This window comes from Arachis hypogaea, chromosome 1 (genome assembly GCF_003086295.3).
Source record: "Arachis hypogaea cultivar Tifrunner chromosome 1, arahy.Tifrunner.gnm2.J5K5, whole genome shotgun sequence".
Taxonomy (NCBI): Eukaryota; Viridiplantae; Streptophyta; class Magnoliopsida; order Fabales; family Fabaceae; genus Arachis; species Arachis hypogaea.
Genome location: NC_092036.1, coordinates 77,843,380 through 77,849,387, shown reverse-complemented (window position 1 = coordinate 77,849,387; position 6,008 = coordinate 77,843,380). Strand labels below are relative to the sequence as shown.

The 6,008-nt window shown below is 35.8% G+C and overlaps 1 non-coding gene across 1 annotated transcript; it reads right to left on the bottom strand.

The window, feature by feature from the left end:
- Window positions 1-5,168: 5,168 nt before the first annotated feature.
- LOC112715363 (small nucleolar RNA R71) lies at window positions 5,169-5,276 on the bottom strand. The gene has a single exon (XR_003159655.1). It is a non-coding gene; the product is annotated as a small nucleolar RNA R71 (small nucleolar RNA).
- Window positions 5,277-6,008: the final 732 nt, after the last annotated feature.

Genomic DNA, 6,008 nt, shown 5'->3' with positions numbered 1-6,008 from the left:
CAGGTTTAGGAGGCAAAGATTGGATTGAGAAAATGAAGGAAAAGCATGTAGAAATGGAGGACTCATGAAGAAATAAAGGAATCGCAAAATTGTTAATCCCGACCTCTTCGCACTTAATCGATCATAACTTGAGATACAAAGATCCAAATGAGGCAGTTCCAATTGCGTTGTAAAGCTAACATCCGGGGATTTAAAATGATATAAATTTTTCCATATTTGCCTAACGTTTAGAGACATGTACGCATGATGTACGCATACGTGTCGATGCTCGCATGTGACTCACTAAAGGCAACTCATGGCCAGCGATTTCTGAAGCATTTTGGGCCCAATCCAACTCATTTCTAATGCTATTTAACCCAAGTATTAATAAGGGATGAATCATCTAGTTACCAATTAGTTTAGTTTAGTTTAGTTTTGGAGAAAAAGTTATTTTCTAGAGAGAGAAGCTCTCTCTTCTCTCTAGAATTGGGATTAGGTTTAGGTTAATCTTTTAGATCTAGATCTACTTCTTCTCTTGCTTTAATTTTCCTTTTTGCTTTATGAATTCTCTTTTAGATCTACATTTCTTCCCAATGCAATTGGTAAGTTCTTTGTTGTTTCATAATTGTTTTGCCTTTCTATTGTTAATCTCTTGCTTTTGTAGTTAGATCTCTCTTTAATTCTTGCAATTCATGTTGTTTACCTTTGTTGCCTTTTATGTGTTTGATGAAATGCTTCTTTTAGTTATGAGGTAGATTTTGTTCCTCTTAGCTTTGGATGAGCAATTGGTGCCTCTTGAGTTATCTAATTCCTTTGTTGATTGATAATTGGAAGTTGCTAATTGACTTGATAGTCTTTCATCTAGATTTGGCTAGGACTTGTGATATCAAGTTAATTCCTCCACTTGACCTTCCTTTATTGTTAGAGGTTAACCAAGTGGGAGTAATGAATAATTCTCATCACAATTGATAAGGATAACTAGGATAGAACTTCTAGTTCTCATACCTTGCGAAGAGCTTTCTTACTTGCTAGTTTACATCCTTTGCCATTTATATTTCTTGTCTATTATCTCAAAACCCCAAACATACTTCATAACCAATAGCAAGAACATTTTATTGCAATTCCTATAGAGAACAACCCGACGTTTGAATACTTCAGTTTATATTTTTAGGGGTTTGTTACTTGTGACAAACAAATTTTTGTATGAAAGAATTATTGTTGGTTTAGAAACTATACTTGCAACGAGAATTTATTATAAAATTTTAGACCACAAAAAAAAATCCATTCATCATCAGTCTATTATTTGCTTCCTCCATCTTGGCTTCTCTATGTCATCTGCCTCATCGCTGGTCTCTGCCTCCTACGTGTGTGATGGGCAGATAATTTATACGCTTTTTGGCATTGTTTTTAGGTAGTTTCTAGTATGTTTTAGTTACTTTTTTGTATATTTTTATTAGTTTTTATGCAAAATTCACATTTCTATACTTTACTATGAGTTTGTGTATTTTTCTGTGATTTTAGGTATTTTCTGGCTGAAATTGAGGGACCTGAGCAAAAATCTAATTCAGAGGCTAAGAAAAGACTGCAGATGCTGTTGGATTCTAACCTCCCTGCACTCGAAGTAGATTTTCTGGAGCTATAGAAGCCCAATTGGTGCACTCTCAATTGCGTTGGAAAGTAGACATCATGACCTTTCCAGCAATAGATAATAGTCCATACTTTGCCCGAGATTTGATGGCCCAAACTGGTGTTCAAACGCTCACCAGAAACCCTTTTCTGGAGTAAAACGCCAGAACTGGCACCAAAACTGGTGTTAAACGCCCAAACTGGCACCAAAGCTGGCGTTTAACTCCAAGGATGGCCTATGCACATGAAAGCTTCAAAGCTCAGCCCAAACACACACCAAGTGGGTCCCGGAAGTGGATTTCTGCACTATCTACTCATTTTCTTTAAACCTAGTTTACTAGTTTAGTATAAATAGCACTTTTTGACTATTGTATTTCATCTTTGGACCAGTTTTCGATCCTTTGATCAGGTCTTCTTCCTCTGTTTTCAAATTCTTATGCCTTTTGGGAGGCTGGCCATTCGGCCATGCCTAGACCTTTTGTTCTTATGTATTTTCAACGGTGGAGTTTCTACACCTCATAGATTAAGGTAAGGAGCTCTGCTGTTTCTCATGAATTAATGCAAGTACTATTGTTTTTCCTTCAATTCACACCTACTTTTTCTCCAAGATATACTCTTGTACTTAATTCAGTTAAGTCAGACTGAAGGGGTGACCCATGACAATCACCCACTATCTTTAGTACTCACTTTGCCAAGATCCACGTGCCTGACAACCACAAGCGGTCTACATGATGTTCAACGTAGTCATTGGATGTCAGCTGGATTATATTCTCTTGGGTCTCTGATCCATGTGTTTGACTAGCATCTCTTGATAACAGAGCATTCAAATCAGTGAGATTAGAACCTTCGTGGTATAGGCTAGAAATAATTAGCAGCATTCCTGAGATCCAGAAAGTCTAAACCTTGTCTGTGGTATTTCGAGTAGGATCTGTGAGGGGATGACTATGATGAGCTTCAAACTCGCGACTGTTGGGCGCAGTGACAGTGCGCAAAAAGATCAATGGATCTTATTCTAACACAAGTGAAAACCGACAGATGATTTGCCCTGCGGTAAGAACCGTAGCCGGACCATTTTCATTGAGAAGACGGATGGTAGCCATTGACAACGGTGATCCACCAACTTACAGCTTGCCATGGAAGGGAGTGCGCATGATTGGATGGAAGCAATAGGGAAGCAGAGGTTCAGAAGCAACAAAGCATCTCCAAACGCTTATCTAGAATTCCCACCAATGAATTACATAAGTATCTCTATTTTATTTTATGTTTTATTTATCTGTTAATTATCAAAATCTCATAACCATTTGAATCTGCCTGACTGAGATTTACAAGATGACCATAGCTTGCTTCAAACTGACAATCTCCGTAGGATCGACCCTTACTCACATAAGGTATTACTTGGACGACCCAGTGCACTTGCTGGTTAGTTGTGCGGAGTTGTGAAAAGTGTGATCACAATTTTGTGCACCAAGTTTTTGGCGCCGTTGCCGGGTATTGTTCGAGTTTGGACAAATGACGGTTCATCTTGTTTCTTAGATTGGGTAATTTTATTTTATGTTTAAGCTTTTATTTTTATTTTCGAAAAATACAAAAAAAATTAATAAAATCATTAAAACCAAAAAAAATTTTGTGTTTCTTATTTGAGTGTAGTGTGAAATTCTAAGTTTGGTGTCAATTGCATGTTTTCAAAATTTCCTAAGTTTTCGAAAAATTCATACATTGTGTTCTTCATTGATCTTCAAGTTGTTCTTGATGATTTTCCTTGTTCTGATCTTTAAATTCTCCTGTTTTGTATCTTTTCCTGTTTTTCATATGCATTTTCAAATCCATAGTGTCTAAACATTAAAAATTTCTCAGTTTGGTGTCTTGCATATCTTTCTTTTCTTAAAAAGTTTCAAAAATATGTCCTTGATGTTCATCATGGTCTTCAAAGTGTTATTGGTGTTCATCTTGACATTCAAAGTGTCCTTGCATGCATTGCTTGTTTTGATCTTGCATTTTTATGTTTTATTTTATTTTGTTGTTTTTCTCTCTCTTCATTAAAAATTCAAAAACCAAAAATATCTCTTTTCAAGTAAATAATATAGAAAAATGAAGATTCAGAACATACAGCAGAGGAATCACAGAGAAAAAGCTGGGCGTTTAGAAAAACGCCCAGTAAGGAAGGAATTCTGGTGTTAAACGCCAGCCAGGGTATGTGGCTGGGTGTTAAATGCCCAAAGAGGTAGCATTCTGGGCGTTAAACGCCAGAATGGATAACATCCTGGGCGTTTAACGCCATCATGACACAGGGGACGTAATTTCGTTTCAAATTCAATTTTTTTTTTTAAATTTTCATGTTTTAATTCATAATTTTAAAATCTTATCTTTCCATATTTTCAAAAATCCTTGCTAACAATTAATATTTTGATTCAAAAATTTCAAGTTTGTTACTTTCTTGTTAAGAAAGGTTCAATCTTTGAATTCTAGAATCATATCTTTTAGTTTCTTGTTAGTCAAGTCATCAATTTTAAAAATCAAATCTTTTTAATTCCCTTTTTAATTTTCTTTTCAACCATATTTTTTTTTTAAATCAAATCTTTTTCAACTATATCCTTTCAATCATATCTTTTTAAATTTTGATTTCAAAATATTTTTTAACTTCTTATATTTTCAAAATTATTTTCAAATCTTTTTCAACTAATTACTATTTCTTATCTTTTTCAAAACCACCTAACCACTTTTCCACTTCCAATTTTTGAAAATCACTAACCCCTTTTTCAAAAATCTTGTTAATTAACTAATTATTTTAAATTCTAATTTCATGTTATTTCTTTTAAAATTTTTGAAAACTCTTTCTCTCTTATCTCTTTCTATTTATTTTATTTAATTGCTAACATTCCTCCTCCACTCATCTAAAAAATTTTCGAACTCACCTCCTCTCTCTTCTCATTCTTCTACTCCTTTTCCTCTGACACATCAAGGAATCTCTATACTGTGATATAGAGGATTCCACTACTCCCTTTTATTCTCTTCTTTTTCATATGAGCAAAAGCAGGGATAAAAACATTCTTGTTGAAGCCGATCCTGAACCTGAAAGGACTCTGAAGAAGAAGCTAAGAGAAGCTAAAGCACAACACTCCTGAGAGGACCTTATGGAGAATTTTGAAAAAGAAGTAGACATGGCAACCGAACCCAACAACAATGCTAGAGATGTAAGGAAGATGCTTGGTGACTATACTGCACCAACTTCCAACTTCTATGGAAGAAGCATCTCAATTCCTGCAATTGAAGCAAATAATTTTGAGTTTAAGCCTCAATTAGTTTCTCTATTACAGTAGAATTGCAAGTTTCATGGACTTCCATCGGAAGATCCTCATCAGTTCTTAGCTGAATTTTTGCAAATCTGTGATGCTGTTAAGACCAATGGGGTTGATCCCAAGGTCTACAGACTTATGCTTTTCTCCTTTGCTGTAAGAGACAGAGCTAGAACATAATTGGACTCACAACCTCGAGAAAGCCTGAACTCTTGGGACAAGTTGGTCAACGCTTTCTTGACCAAATTTTTTCCACCTCAAAAGCTGAGCAAGCTTAGAGTGGACGTCTAAACCATCAAACAGAAGGAAGGTGAATCCCTCTATGAAGCATGGGAATGATACAAGCAATTAACCAAAAGGTGTCCTTCTGACATGCTTCCAGAATGGAGCATTATATGCATATTCTATGATGGTCTGTCTAAATTGTCTAAGATGTCATTGGACCATTCTGCTGGTGGATTCCTTCATCTGAAAAACCCTACAGAAGCCCAGGAACTCATTGAGATGGTTACAAATAACCAGTCCATGTACACTTCTGAAAGAAATCCTGTAAATAATGGGATGACTCAAAAGAAAGGAGTTCTTGAGATTGATACTCTGAATGCCATATTGGCTTAGAACAAAATATTGACTCAGTAAGTCAATATGATTTCTCAAAATCTGACTGGATTGCAAGCTGCATCCAACAGTACTAAAGAAGCCTCCTCTGAAGGAGAAGCTTATGACCCTGAGAATCCTGCAATGGAAGAGGTAAATACAATGGAGAATCCTATGGAAATACCTATAATTCTTCATGGAGGAATCATCAAAATTTCTCATGGAAGGATCAACAAAAGCCTCAACAAGGCTTCAACAACAATAATGGTGGGAGAAATAGGTTTGGCAATAGCAAGCCTTTTCCATCATCTTCTCAGCAACAGACAGAGAATTTTGATCAGAGTCTCTCTGGCTTAGCAAACATAGTCTCTAATCTATCTAAGACCACTTTCAGTTTCATGAATGAAACAATGTCCTCTATCAGAAATTTGCAGGCACAAGTGGGTCAGCTAAGTAAAAGAGTTACTGAAACTCCTCCTAGTACTCTCCCAAGCAATACAGAAGAGAATCCCA